The sequence below is a fragment of the Vipera berus genome (genome assembly GCF_964194415.1).
Source record: "Vipera berus genome assembly, chromosome: 4".
NCBI classification, from domain to species: domain Eukaryota; kingdom Metazoa; phylum Chordata; class Lepidosauria; order Squamata; family Viperidae; genus Vipera; species Vipera berus.
In genome coordinates, this window is record NC_138206.1 from 119884121 (window position 1) to 119898675 (window position 14555).

The window sequence follows — 14555 nt, forward strand, 5'->3', positions numbered from 1 at the left end:
GGGTGCCACCGCTCAAGGAATGTCAGCTGGTGGCCCCCAGGGGGAGGGCATTCTCAGTGGGTGCGCCAGCCCTCTGGAACACCTTACCAACAGAAATCCGGATGGCCCCTGACCTCCGTACCTTCCGTCGCGACTTAAAAACTTTCCTGTTTCAGCAGGCTGGCCTGGCATGATAGCGTTAATTGGGGTCCCAGTTTGTGTTCATTAGTGTTTCTTATTATTTTTATTGTTCGATCTGTATACCTTCCTTCCTCTGTACACCGCCCCGAGTCCCTCGGGAGAAGGGCGGTTTATAAAAACTAATAAATAAATAAATAAATAAATAAATATATCGGAGGTGGTGACCCTTTGAGAGCTGTACGCAACGAAATTTCATTTTGATGTTTGCCAATTAGTGTACATTCAAAGTGACAATAAAGTTATCATCATTATCATTATTTAGTTAAGAGCTTCTTCTCGAATGTATTTTTCTAAGCATTGAGCCAATTTCTAGAGGAAAAAGAAATACAAGAAACAGCCTCGCTGCTTCTAGCTCATTTCTCCCAGCTAAGGTTAACTTCCCGCCTCGTTCCCCCGCTCACCCACCTTTCATTTCCTCTTCCAAGAGCACCATCTACCCTGCAGGACCTGGGCTGGTGGAGAGGACAATCGTGCCAATGTCATCCTGGTCTACGGGGACCCCCTGCATCAAGGACGCGCGACCTGAGACCAGAGAGCTGTCAACGGTCCTCAACTGTCACGGTTGCCTGGACATCTTCAGGAGCTTTTTTGTGGCGGGGGGGTGGGGGGTGGGTGGGAAGGCCTGCCGCACAGGCTGCTATTTTCATCTGCATGCCCAACACACACAGCAGGAGAGAACACAAAGTGACATTTCCCCCTCCTTCCAGGTGCCCTTTCTTGGCTGCCTCTCATATCCCTTGATAGGTTTTCCGCCGCAACCTTAAGAAAGTCTTGAATATTCAGTGCCATCGAGAAGTACGAGAAGATGTTGGGCTGGAGGCTTTCTCCAGCCTTGCCTGGGAAGACCCGGGATAGTCCTGGAATTTTCTGCAGGCAGAGAAGGGACTCTTTTTAACATTCAGTTATAGCTTTTCCCTTCACCTTAGCCATATTAGTGTGCATTAAAATTCAACGGAGCAAGGAAGACTGTGGGGAGGGCCTTCCGCAGAGGGCAGACAGGTGGCCAGGATTTGGTATTCACTGAATCTTCTCACTGAGTTGGTCCTGAGCAATCAGAGAGACCTTCCTTCCTTCCTTCCTTCCTTCCTTCCTTCCTTCCTTCCTTCCTTCCTTCCTTCCTTCCTTCCTTCCTTCCTTCCTTCCTATATTTATAGGTACCCCAATCATACAGACTCATACTGACATTAAGAAAGCTGAAGTTCAACTGCCCTAAGTCCTTCCTTCCTTCCTTCCTTCCTTCCTTCCTTCCTTCCTTCCTTCCTTCCTTCCTTCCTTCCTCTTTCTTTCTTTCTCCCTCCCTCCCTCCCACCCTTCCTTCCTTCCTGCCTTCCTTCCTTCCTGCCTTCCTGCCTTTCACAATATTTATAGGCACCCCAATCAAAAGGACTCATATTGACATTAAGAAAACTGAACTTCAGTAGCCATGATTAGACAAACTGATTCTCTTTGCCTTCTCCAGGTGGCTTTGAATTCAGGAATTGAGGATCATAGACTGAGAACACCCAAAAAGAAGCTTGATTTTACCAATTGACAAGACCAGGAGTTTGCATGCACTGAAAGAAGAGAATGCTTGTTGCTCATCGTTGAACTGTGGTGCTCTCTGATCTTTGGCAGACATTTCATTACCAAACTAGATAACATCATCGTTGCTAGAAGGGAAGGGGGCTTGGAGGAGGAGGAAGAGGAAGAAGAGGGAGAGGGAGAGGGAGGAGGAGGAGGAGGAGGAAGACTGTGGGGTCCTTAGTGATCTCTGAGCTTGGTTGTTTTCTTGCAGATGTTTCAATACCCAACTAAGGAACATCATCAGTCCTAGAAGGGAGTGGGGATGATGGAGGAGGAGGAGGAGGAGGAGAAGGAGGAGGAGGAGGAAGAGGAAGAAGAAGAAGAAGAAGAAGAAGAAGAAGAAGAAGAAGAAGAAGAAGAAGAAGAAGAAGAAGAAGAAGAAGAAGAAGAAGAAGAAGAAGAAGACAACTGCGGGGTCCTTGAGCTTGGTTGTTTTCTTGCAGATGTTTCAATACCCAACTAAGGAACATCATCAGTCCTAGAAGGGAGTGGGGATGATGGAGGAGGAGGAGGAGGAGGAGAAGGAGGAGGAGGAGGAAGAGGAAGAAGAAGAAGAAGAAGAAGAAGAAGAAGAAGAAGAAGAAGAAGAAGAAGAAGAAGAAGAAGAAGAAGAAGAAGAAGAAGAAGAAGAAGAAGAAGAAGAAGACAACTGCGGGGTCCTTGAGCTTGGTTGTTTTCTTGCAGATGTTTCATTACCCAACTAAGGAACATCATTAAGGGGGGAGGGGGAGGAGGAGGAGGAGGAGGAGGAGGACTGTGGGGTCCTTAGTGTTCTCTGAGCTTAGTTATTATCTTGCAGGTGTTTCATTACTCAACCAGATAACAGAGAGCAAACCCCAGTCCCTTCTGGTACTGATGATGTAACAAGGTCTGGTAATGAAATGTCTGCAGGAAAACAACCATCAGAGAGCACCGAAGATCTCACAGCTTGCCTGCACTTTGCTCATTGTCAGTTTGCTCAGGAACTGCCAAGCCAGCCGCATGAAATACTTGTTCAAAGGATTGACAGGGAACATTTTCCAGGAAAGAGAGACATACAAACCACCTTGGAATAGCCTGGAACATCCACACGATCTGTCCGAACCTTATCATGGAAAGTGCCAGCTGTTGGATGAAGCCTTCTAACAACCTTCTGCTTCATTCTTTTGGATGTGATTTTGAACAAGCCATTTGCCGGTTAGGGTGTTTCCACAACTGGCAAAGAAACACACCCTTAATTGGCATAAATCCGCTTGGCCGATTGTGGTCTTCTGAACAGCAAATGGGAAGAGGCTGGCTAGACAGAAGCTCTGAGCGGGTGTGCAATTTCGCTGCTTTGACTGAGGTAGCCTCACTCGATTAGTGTTACAATCCCTCAGATGACAACAGCATTTGCCGGGAGTCCTTGTTGATCAAGCAATATTTCTTCCCTCGCAAGCTTGGAAAACAGCAGAGGATAAAAGCTGAGAAGATCACAGTTGCAAAAGGCAACCAATTTATGCTGGATTTTTATTTGGTGTTTTTTTTCCTGTCAAACAAGCCATCTAGTCTGGTCCCAAAGCAATTCCAACACAATTGCTCCAAGTCACATACTCCTGCTTCAGTTGTCCTATTCAATTTCAAATACCTGGTTTGCTACAATGTAGAATCCAGCAGTTAAAAGTAATCCTAGTTGATCTCGAGAGAGAGAGAGGTAAAACAGATGGGAGAGGCCGGAAGGAAATTCAGGATCTCTTGATCCTTTCTGTGAAATCTGAAGACTAGGCCAGAAGAGAATATGGTATTTAAAAGCTGAAAAGGTATTTGCAAAGGCACAATTTTACATGTCTTATTTAAGAATGAATTTTGCTTTTCTTTTTTTATCTTAATAAATTGCCACTCTTGTGCTTTATTGATGGCCTATACATCCAACAGCAAAACAATAACAAATGTACAAAAAAAGGGGGGAAAGAAAAAAAGAACTGACCCAAACATCCAAATAAGGGATGCGGTGGCTCAGTGGGTTAGGACGCTGAGCTTGTCGATCAGAAGATCGGCAGTTTGGCGGGTCGAATCCCGAGTGCCGCGTAACAGAGTGAGCGCCTGTTACTCGTCCCAGCTTCTGCCAACCTAGCAGTTTGAAAGCACGTAAAAATGCAAGTAGAAAAATAGGGACCACTCCAGTGGGAAGGTAACAGCGTTCCGTGCGCCTTTGGCGTCTAGTCATGCCGGCCACATGACCACGGAGACGTCCTCGGACAAGCGCTGGCTCTTCGGCTTTGAAACGGAGATGAGCACCGGCCCCTAGAGTCGGAAACGACTAGCACGCATGTGCGGGGGAACCCTTTACCTTTTTTAAACATCCAACATTAAACATTTTTTTTTAAAAAAACCCCACCGTGGCAGGATGCTGAAAAGAAAAATAATAAAAAGAAAACCAGATAAATTCTCCCCCCCCCTTTACATAATGTGTCTGTAAATAGTTATAAATTTTCTCATCCTTCTTTAACAAGAAAAATAGATTACAGATTAGATCAACAAATATTTCAGATGAGGCGGTCTCTATGGAATAGATTTTTTTCTGTGTCAAATAATTTCTTTCTCTGCTAGGGGTAGAGTACCTATTTATTTATTTATTTATTTATTTATTTATTTACAAAATGTATTGGCTGGCCATCTTACCATAACGTATAGTTACATATACAGATAAATTATATAATAATAATAACAACAACAACAACAACAACTGCTCTGGGACTTCAGAATTCAAACAGACAAGCACCTGCCACATAACACCCCGGACTTAACAATTGTCGATAAGAAAGACAAAAAAGTCTGGATAGTGGACGTGGCAGTGTCTGGAGACAGCAGAATAGATGAGAAAGAACTGGAGAAGATCACAAAATACAAAGACCTACAAATAGACATAGAAAGACTGTGGAAAAGGCAAGCAAGGGTAGTACCAATAGTAATAGGCGCCCTGGGTGCAATCCCAAAACAACTGGAGCACCACTTGAACACCATTGGCACTGACAAATTCGCCATTAGTCAATTGCAAAAGGTGGCCTTACTAGGAACTGCTTCCATCCTGCAACGATATCCATAATACCATCAAACATCAAACCACTTTACAATGCTTTGGTAAGGCCACACCTGGAATACTGCATCCAGTTTTGGTCACCACGATGTAAAAAAGATGTCGAGACTCTAGAAAAGGTACAGAGAAGAGCAACAAAGATGATTAGGGGGCTGGAGGCTAAAACATATAGGGAACGGTTGCTGCAATTGGGTATGTGTAGTTTAACGAAGAGAAGAGTGAGGGGTGACATGATAGCAGTGTTCCAATATCTCAGGGGCTGCCCCAAAGAAGAGGGAGTCAAGCTATTCTCCAAAGCGCCTGAAGGAAGGACAAGAAGCAATGGATGGAAACTAATCAGAGAGAGAAGCAACCTGGAACTAAGGAGAAACTTCTTGACAGTTAGAACAATTAACCAGTGGAACAACCTGCCTCCAGAGGTGGTGAATGCTCCAACACTGGAAGTTTTTAAGAACAGACCAGACAGCCATTTGCCTGAAATGGTATAGGGTTTCCTGCCTGAGCAGGGGGTTGGACTAGATGACCTCCAAGGTCCCTTCCAACTTATTATTATTATCCACATCTGCCTATCCCAGGTCCACGGTAAGGACTCGATAGGTAGACAAAAATGCCAAATCCAGTCTGAACATCTGGCTGACTGTGCGGTGATTATTATTAATGATAACAACAACAACAACAGTAGTAGTAGTAGCAGCAGCAGCAGCAGCAGCAGTAGTAATAGTAAGAGAGTTGGAAGGGACCTTAGAGGTCATCTAGTCCAGCCCACTGCTGAGGCAGGAAACCCTACACAATTTCAGACAAGTGACTGTCCAGTCTCTTCTTAAAAACTTCCATCGTTGGAGCATTCACAACTTCTGGAATTCTGGAACTTCTGGAATTAAAATCAGATGTTAAAACCAAGGACATACGGGGAGGGCAGGGGCAGAGTGGGGAAGGAGGTGGGACCTGTTATTACTTAATTAACCCCCCTCTGTTGAATGTGTAAAAACTCTTCGGCAAAGAGTTAAGCAAAGGGAACCTTTTACAATACCTAGTAAAGGAATGTAGACAGCCTCAAGGTGTGAATTTGAATGATGGCTTTATTGCTCTGCCTGCCCAGGCAGATGTCATTAATCATTCGTGATTGATAAGGTGTCTTTTTCCTACACAAACCTTTGCAAATCTCTAGGCTTGCTCTGATTGGCTGGTAGCCCCACCATCACTGTTTCAAGGTATTTTAATGAAGACATCGTGTTCCAGATCTCCATTGCTTTGGCTGACACTATAAGGGGCCATTTTTTTTCCACCCATCACCAAAGCAAGGCAGACCATATTCATAATCTGATCAAGAAAATGGGAGAAACTCAAGCTGGATAGAAAGAGATCTGATTTTATGGACTCCCCACTGTATCACAACAGCAATAGCACTTAGATTTATATACCGCTTCATTGTTGTTGTTGTTTTACAGCCCTCTCTAAGTGGTTTACAGAGTCAGCCTATTGCCCCCAACAATCTGGGTCCTTGTTTTACCAACCTCAGAAGGATGGAAGGCTGAGTCAACCTTGAGCCGGTCAGGATTGAACTCCTGGCAGTGGGAATGGTTTTTTTATAACAATAGCAATAGCACTTCGACTGATATGCTGCTTCACAGTGCATTACAACCGTCTCTAAGAGGTTTACAGTGTCAGTCTGTTGCCCCCAACAATCCGGGTCCTCCTTTTACTAACCTCGGAAGGATGAATCAATTTTGAGCTCTGCCAGGATCAAACTCCAGACTCTGGGCAGAGTTTGCCTGCAATGCCGCATTCTAACCACTGCGCCACCATGCACAATGCAGTAAAAGTTGCTGAAATAAATATTCAGACCTTCTCTGTACTCCCAATTGCTTGCTTTATCACTGGGCCTCTGATAAAAGTGGCTCCTTCTAAACTAGAATGCCCATTTAAGAGCAGAGGTGGAGTTTTTGCAGCCGAGCATGGAAATCTATTATTTCAGCTAAGGGATGAGGAAGGACAATGCAGAGTAACAGAAGAACAGAGTGGGAAGGGACCTTGGAGGTCTTCTAGTCCAACCCCCTGCTCCAGCAGGAAACCCTATACCATTTCAGACAAATGGCTGTCCAGTCTCTTCTTAAAAACCTCCAGTGTTGGAGCATTCACAACTTCTGGTGGCAAGCAGTTCAACTGGTTAATTGTTCTCACTGTCAGGAAGTTTCTCCTTAGTTCTAGGTTGCTTCTCTCCTTGATTAGTTTCCATCTGTTGCTTCTTGTCCTACCTTCGGGTGCTTTGGAGAATACATTGACCTCCTGCTCCTCTTTGTGGCAGCCCCTGAGCACATAGAACCAACATGAATTGGTTTGGGGAATTGGAGTTTCTTCTTTCTCCACAATTTAAAGGAAGAGAAGATCGCCTGTCCCACTCCCAAAATTAAGTCAAAAAGATTGGTCTTCCTATTATGCACGTGAATATGTGTTCACGTTCACATCCTTCCCCCAGTATGTGTTTCAGTACATGCTCCATTCCCCAAATGTACTGCAGAGGATTCCTGACAGAGGTATAGGGTTTCCTGGCTGAGCAGGGGGTTGGACTAGAAGACCTCCAAGGTCCCTTCCAACTCTATTCTATTCTATTCTATTCTATTCTATTCTATTCTATTCTATTCTATTCTATTCTATTCTATTCTATTCTATTCTATTCTATTCTATTCTATTCTATTCTATTCTATCCATTCCATTCCATTCCATTCCATATTTTCTATTCTATTCTGTTCTATTCCATATATTCTATTCTATTCTATTCTATTCTATTCTATTCTATTCTATTCTATTCTATTCTATTCTATTCTATTCTATTCTATTCTATTCTATTCTATTCTATTCTATTCTATTCTATTCTATTCTATTCTATTCTATTCCATTCCATTCCATTCCATTCCATTCCATTCCATTCCATATTTTCTATTCTATTCTATTCTATTCTATTCTATTCTATTCTATTCTATTCTATTCTATTCTATTCTATTCTATTCTATTCTATTCTATTCTATTCTATTCTATTCTATTCTATTCTATTCTATTTCCATTCCATTCATTCTATTCTACTTTGAACATGACAATATAATTATTCCAATTCTTTTCAACTGCTCTCAAATGTATAAGTAGTGTTTTAAATCAATGATAACTGCCTTCAGAAAAGTAAGATGCAAAAAAAAGAGATATTTTCACTCATAGAGTTGCATGCGTCTCAAATCATAATCAACGTTTAGAGAAGAGCTACAAGAAATCTAGGAAAGTATAAATGAGTCCAGTTAAATATCTCTTGCAGGCAAATAGATAACAATGGCAATCAAACAAGGAAGAACAAGAAGCAATGGATGGGAACTAATCAAGGAGAAAAGCAAACCAGGAATTAAGGGGAAACTTCCTAACAGTGAGGACAATTAACCAGTGGAACTGTTTGCCACCAGAGGTTGTGAGTGCCCCAACACTGGAGGTTTTTAAGAAGAGACTGGGCAGACAATTTATTTATTTATTTTTATTTTAATTCCATTTATATCCCGCCCTTCTCCAAAGACTCAGGGCGGCTTACAAGCTTAGCAGTAGCCTTCATTCAATGTATATGCCTGCTTATTAGGGCTTTCACACACACACCCAAAGCGGCATTATTACAAAGTCAGCTTAATTGCCCCCAACAATCTGGGTCCTCCTCCTGCCTAAGCAGGGGGTTGGACTAGAAGACCTCCAAGGTCCCTTCCATCTCTGTTGTTCTGTTATTCCCAAAGGGGTCATTTGCCCATATCCTGGAGATAACGGACTAATTTGTAATTGCTTGTTTGTGGGTCAAGGATCCAATTTAGGATGGCTGCTTCCAGACACTTGTGTAAAACAGCAAAGCTTTTGTTTCATTTAGTTTTCTTGCTTCATTTTTTCCCAGGCTTAATTGCACTATTTGAGACTGGGAGAAGGGAATAATTGAGTCAGACAGTTTAAGAACCACTAGAGAAGAGAATTTTAACCCTCTAGAAACAGATCTTCAATAAATCAGAATAGAGCTGGAAGGGACCTTGGAGGTCATCTAGTCCAGCCCCCTGCTGAAGCAGGAGTGCTTATACTATTTCAGACAGGTGACTGTCTAGTCTCTTCTTAAAAACCTCCGGTGTTGGAGCACCCACAAGCTCTGGTGGCAAGCTGTTCCACTGGTTAATTGTCCTCACTGTTAGGCAGTTTCCCCTTAATTCCAGGTTGCTTCTCTCCTTGATTAGTTTCCAGGTCTGTTCTTCCATGAAAGATGAAGTCCATCATAATCTGTCTGGATTCCACAATACAAAACATTGGCTACCGCCATTTTCCATCACTCCCCCATCCATCTGTCTATTCCAGAGCCATTTAATTTGTGAAACGAATAACGAGTAAAGCAGGAGAAGAAGGAAAAAAAGTAATAACAAAACAAACATGAATTGCAGAACAGAACAAATCGCTTCTGTGATATTTATTCATTCGAACTTAGGGAACGTCTTCAGTTGGCCGTCTTCTTCTTCTTCTTCTTCTTCTTCTTCTTCTTCTTCTTCTTCTTCTTCTTCTTCTTCTTCTTCTTCTTCTCTTTCTTCTTTTCCCTCCTTTCCAGGGTGAAAGCAAGTTGGTAATTTTGCTCGCTTTCCCCCAGTAAATTGTTTCACCTTCATCCCCCACCGCACATAAAATAACGATGGGGTTTATTTAAAAACCAGGCAAGCTGTTTCATTCAGCAGGGAGGAAAAAATCTTGTCTCCCTCAGATCTTCCGATTGTGGAGATGGGGGAGACGAATGTAAGCCTCGGAGATTCCCCACTGAGATTGTCTTTTGCTGTTTCCACTATAAGGGAGATCAAAGGGAAAGTGGTTAATTAGCATAGTAAAGAATATAAAAACCCCCGAGCGCTTTATCAGTGTCGCAATCCAAATGGTATAAAAAAAGAGAAATCATTGATAGCGATACACAGAGCTGAAAGTCCTTGAAATGGCAGCTTCTGAATACAAATATGAATGTGAACTCATATTCATGTGTATATTTGTATGCATGTGATATGTGTATATACATACATATATATATATATATATATATATATATATATATATATATATATATATATATATATATATATATATATATATATATATATATATATATATATATATATGTTTTCAGAGGTTTTCGCGGGTGTTAGTATGTGGATCTTTGGTTATTCGGGTTTTTTCCCGAATAACCAAAGATCCATATATATAGTATATGGATTACTGCCTTGTCGTGGCGAAGGGGCTTGCGTAATTCAATGAAGCTATGAGCTATGCCGTGCAGGGCCACCCAAGACGGACAGGTCATAGCAGAGAGTTCTGACAAAACGTGATCCACTGGAGAAGGAAATGGCAACCCACTCCAGTATCTTTGCCATGAAAACCGTATGGACAGTACCAAAAGGCAAAACGATATGACGCTGGAAGATGAGCCCCTCAGGTCGGAAGGCGTCCAATATGCTACTGGGGAAGAGCAGAGGGCTAGTACTAGTAGCGCCAGAAAGAATGAAGCGACTGGGCCAAAGCCGAAAGGACGCTCAGCTGTGGATATGTCTGGTGGTGAAAGGAAAGTCCGATGCTGTAAAGATTTTCTCTCCATAGGAATCTGGAATGTAAGATCCATGAATCAAGGCAAGCTGGACGTGGTCAAACAAGAGATGACAAGACTGAACATCGACATCTTAGGTATCAGCGAACTAAAATGGACAGGAATGGGTGAATTTAATTCAGGTGACCATCAGGTATACTACTGCGGGCAAGAATCCCTCAGAAGAAATGGAGTAGCCTTCATAGTCAATAAAAGAGTAGGAAAAGCAATACTGGGATACAATCCTCAAAATGACAGAATTCCAGAGAAAATGCAGAATTCCAGAGAATAGCTAGAAGAGATAAGAATGCCTTCTTAAATGAACAGTGCAAAGAAATAGAAGAAAACAATAGAATAGGGAGGACCAGAGATCTTTTCAAGAAAATTGGGGAGATGAAGGGAACGTTCAATGCAAAAATGGGCATGATAAAGGACCAAAATGGCAGGGACCTAACAGAGGCAGAAGAGATTAAGAAGAGATGGCAAAATTACACAGAAGAACTATACAAGAATGAGCTTAATGTCCCTGATAATCACAATGAGGTCACTGACCTCGAGCCAGACATCCTAGAATGTGAAGTGAAGTGGTCCTTAGAAAAGCTGAGCAACAACAAAGCTAGTGGAGGTGACAGTATTCCAGCTGAGCTATTCAAAATCTTAAAAGACGATGCAGTAAAAGTGCTACACTCAATTTGCCAGCAAATTTGGAAAACTCAACAGTGGCCACAGGATTGGAAAAGATCAGTTTACATTCCAATTCCAAAGAAAGGCAGTGCCAAAGAATGTTCAAACTATCGCACCATTGCACTCATTTCTCATGCTAGTAAAGTTATGCTTAAAATCCTACAAGCTAGACTCCAGCAGTATGTGGATAGAGAACTACCAGAAGTACAGGCAGGATTTCGAAGAGGCAGAGGAACTAGAGATCAAATAGCCAACATACGCTGGATCATGGAGAAAGCTAGAGAGTTCCAGAAAAACATCTACTTCTGCTTCATTGACTATGCTAAAGCCTTTGATTGTGTGGATCATAACAAACTGTGGCAAGTTCTTAAAGAGATGGGAGTACCAGAACATCTTATTTGTCTCTTGAGAAACCTATATGCGGGCCAAGAAGCAACAGTGAGAACTGGACACGGAACCACTGATTGGTTCAAAATTGGGAAAGGAGTCCGGCAAGGCTGTATACTGTCGCCTTGCCTATTTAACTTATATGCAGAGCACATCATGAGAAAGGCAGGGCTAGATGAATCAAAAGTTGGAATTAAGATTGCTGGAAGAAATATCAACAACCTAAGATATGCAGATGATACCACTCTAATGGCAGAAAGTGAAGAGGAACTGAAGAGTCTCTTGTTGCGAGTGAAGAAGGAGAGTGCAAAAGTTGGGTTGAAACTAAACATTAAGAAAACCAAGATCATGGCATCCGGCCCTCTCAATTCCTGGCAAATAGATGGGGAAGAAATGGAGGTAGTGACAGATTTTATTTTCCTGGGCTCCAAGATCACTGCAGATGGGGACTGTAGTCAAGAAATTAAAAGACGCTTGCTCCTCGGGAGGAAAGCCATGGCAAATCTAGACAGCACACTAAAAAGCAGAGACATCACCCTGTCAACAAAAGTGCGTATAGTCAAGGCTATGGTCTTCCCAGTTGCAATGTATGGCAGTGAAAGTTGGACCATAAGAAAGGCTGAGCGCAAAAGAATTGAGGCCTTTGAACTCTGGTGCTGGAGAAGACTCCTGCGAGTCCCTTGGACTGCAAGGCGATCAAACCGGTCAGTCCTAGAGGAGATCAACCCTGACTGCTCTTTAGAAGGCCAGATCCTGAAGCTAAAACTCAAATACTTTGGCCACCTAATGAGGAGGAAGGACTCACTGGAGAAGAGCCTAATGCTGGGAAAGTTTGAGGGCAATAGAAGAAGGGGACGACAGAGAATGAGGTGGCTGGATGGAGTCACTGAAGCAGTAGGCGTGAGCTTAAATGGACTCCAGAAGATGGTAGAGGACAGGAAAGCCTGGAGGAACATTGTCCATAGGGTCGCGATGGGTCGGACACGACTTCGCAACTAACAACAACAACATATATATATATATATATACACATCCTTAATTATATTGAATAATGCCAAAGCATAAGGAACAGCTTTTGATTTTTGCTGGAACTTGCTTATAAAACAATTTCAATCCTTAACAATGGTGTGGACTGTCTTGATCTCTATCTCATTTTTTTAATCTTTATTTCATTTTCCCCCTCCTTCCAAGAACCCAACAAAAGGCTCCAAATCCTTTCTTGAATAAACATTCAGCTCTTTTATATATGTGTCTGTGTATACACACACACACACACACATACAAACACATGTGTATATATCTATATCTATACATCTATATAGATATAGATATACAAACTAAAGGCACCATTGCTAGAGGAAAAGGGTCCTCTTTGAAAACACAAAATCACAACTTTCCTTCCAAAACGAGATTTAGCTGTTTCAGCTATGAGTCAAATCTGAGAGAGAGAGAGAGAGAGAGAGAGAGAGAGAGAGAGAGAGAGAGAGAGAGAGAGAGAGAGAGAGAGAGAGAATTTCAACTTCAAGAAACCAGACTAAATTTTGAAATGTAGGGAACATTTTTTATAATAAAGGAGAATATTTATAGCTTGGGGTTTAAATGAGGGGTCCTTGGTGCTCTCATGACCCAACTGGGTTACATCATCAGTGGTAGAAGGGAGTGGAATTTGTGGAGAGGAGGAGGAAGAGGAGGAGGAGGAGGAGGAGGAGAAGGAGAAGAAGAAGAAGAAGAAGAAGAAGAAGAAGAAGAAGAAGAAGAAGAAGAAGAAGAAGAAGAAGAAGAAGAAGAAGAAGAAGAAGAAGAAGAAGATCATCTTGCAGATGTTTCATTACCCAAACTAGGTAACACTTATCCATTCTTTTTTGAAACATTTTTCTTCTCCGCAGTAGTTGCAATCAAGGGACATACCCCAAATTCTCTTGAACCTGACTCACGCTTTGGTAAAATAAAAGAAAAAAATAAATAAAAGTAAAATAAAAGAAAGTATGAATGTGAACCTGTCTGACGAGGACCCAAGGAGGTCATCTTTCTAGGATGGTGAATGTGTCTGAAGATAGACAGCAGTGGTGGTCGCACAATGCCGCTTCTTTTAAGTCTCGGTTCTTGTCTTCCTACGGACAGATAAAGAGAGAGTAACTTTCTGTAGCTCAGCATATTCATTCCACTGACTTCAAGGAGAGAAGACTAGCTCTGTTTGGGGAAATCCCTAACAGGTATAATACACACAACCTGCTTGGAAGGTATCCAGCTTTCCCTTTGTAATGACTGCAGCTGTAAGCTGAGAAACATCGAGTAATACCGATTTAATTAATAATAATTTAATAATTTGATTTCTATACCGCCCTTCTCCCGAAGGACTCAGGGCGGTGAACAGGGCAATACACAATAAAAAATCAGATACAAAAATTAAAAAACCATTAAAAACCAATTAAACATCATGCCCATAAAATCAATACATATTAAGTTAAAAACTAATTTTAAAAAACCCAACCCCACCCCGTCAGACCAGGCCAGCTTGTTTGAAAAAAAATGTTTTAAGATCGCGCCGGAAGGAGCGAAGGTCGGGGGCCGTCCGGAGCTCAACCGGTAAGCTGTTCCAAAGGTCTGGCGCGCCCACAGAGAACGCTCTCCCCCCTGGGGGTCGCCAATCGGCATTCTTTGATCGGCGGCACCCTGAGGAGGCCCTCTCTCGATGAAATTCACAAACCAAATCAGACAGATGGACAGGCCAGTCTTCTGCAAGCTTTTAAAGCATACAAAGTGAATTCCAGCATACATTTTCATAATAATAATAATAATAATAATAATAATAATAATAATAATAATAATAATAATAATAATAATAATAATAATAATAATAATGTAATTGCTTTCTGAAAAGGCAGATTTTTCATCACTAGGTTTACAGGCCGAGGTTTGAGGAGTTTGGAGAATATGTATGCAAAGGTCGGGCATCTCTGTGCCAATGAGTCGGGATAATCCCAATATTTCATGCAGTGCCTGACGTTATGAATTTGTTGCTCTTCTCTGTACTCTTTCTAGAGTCTCAACATCTTTTTTTACATCGTG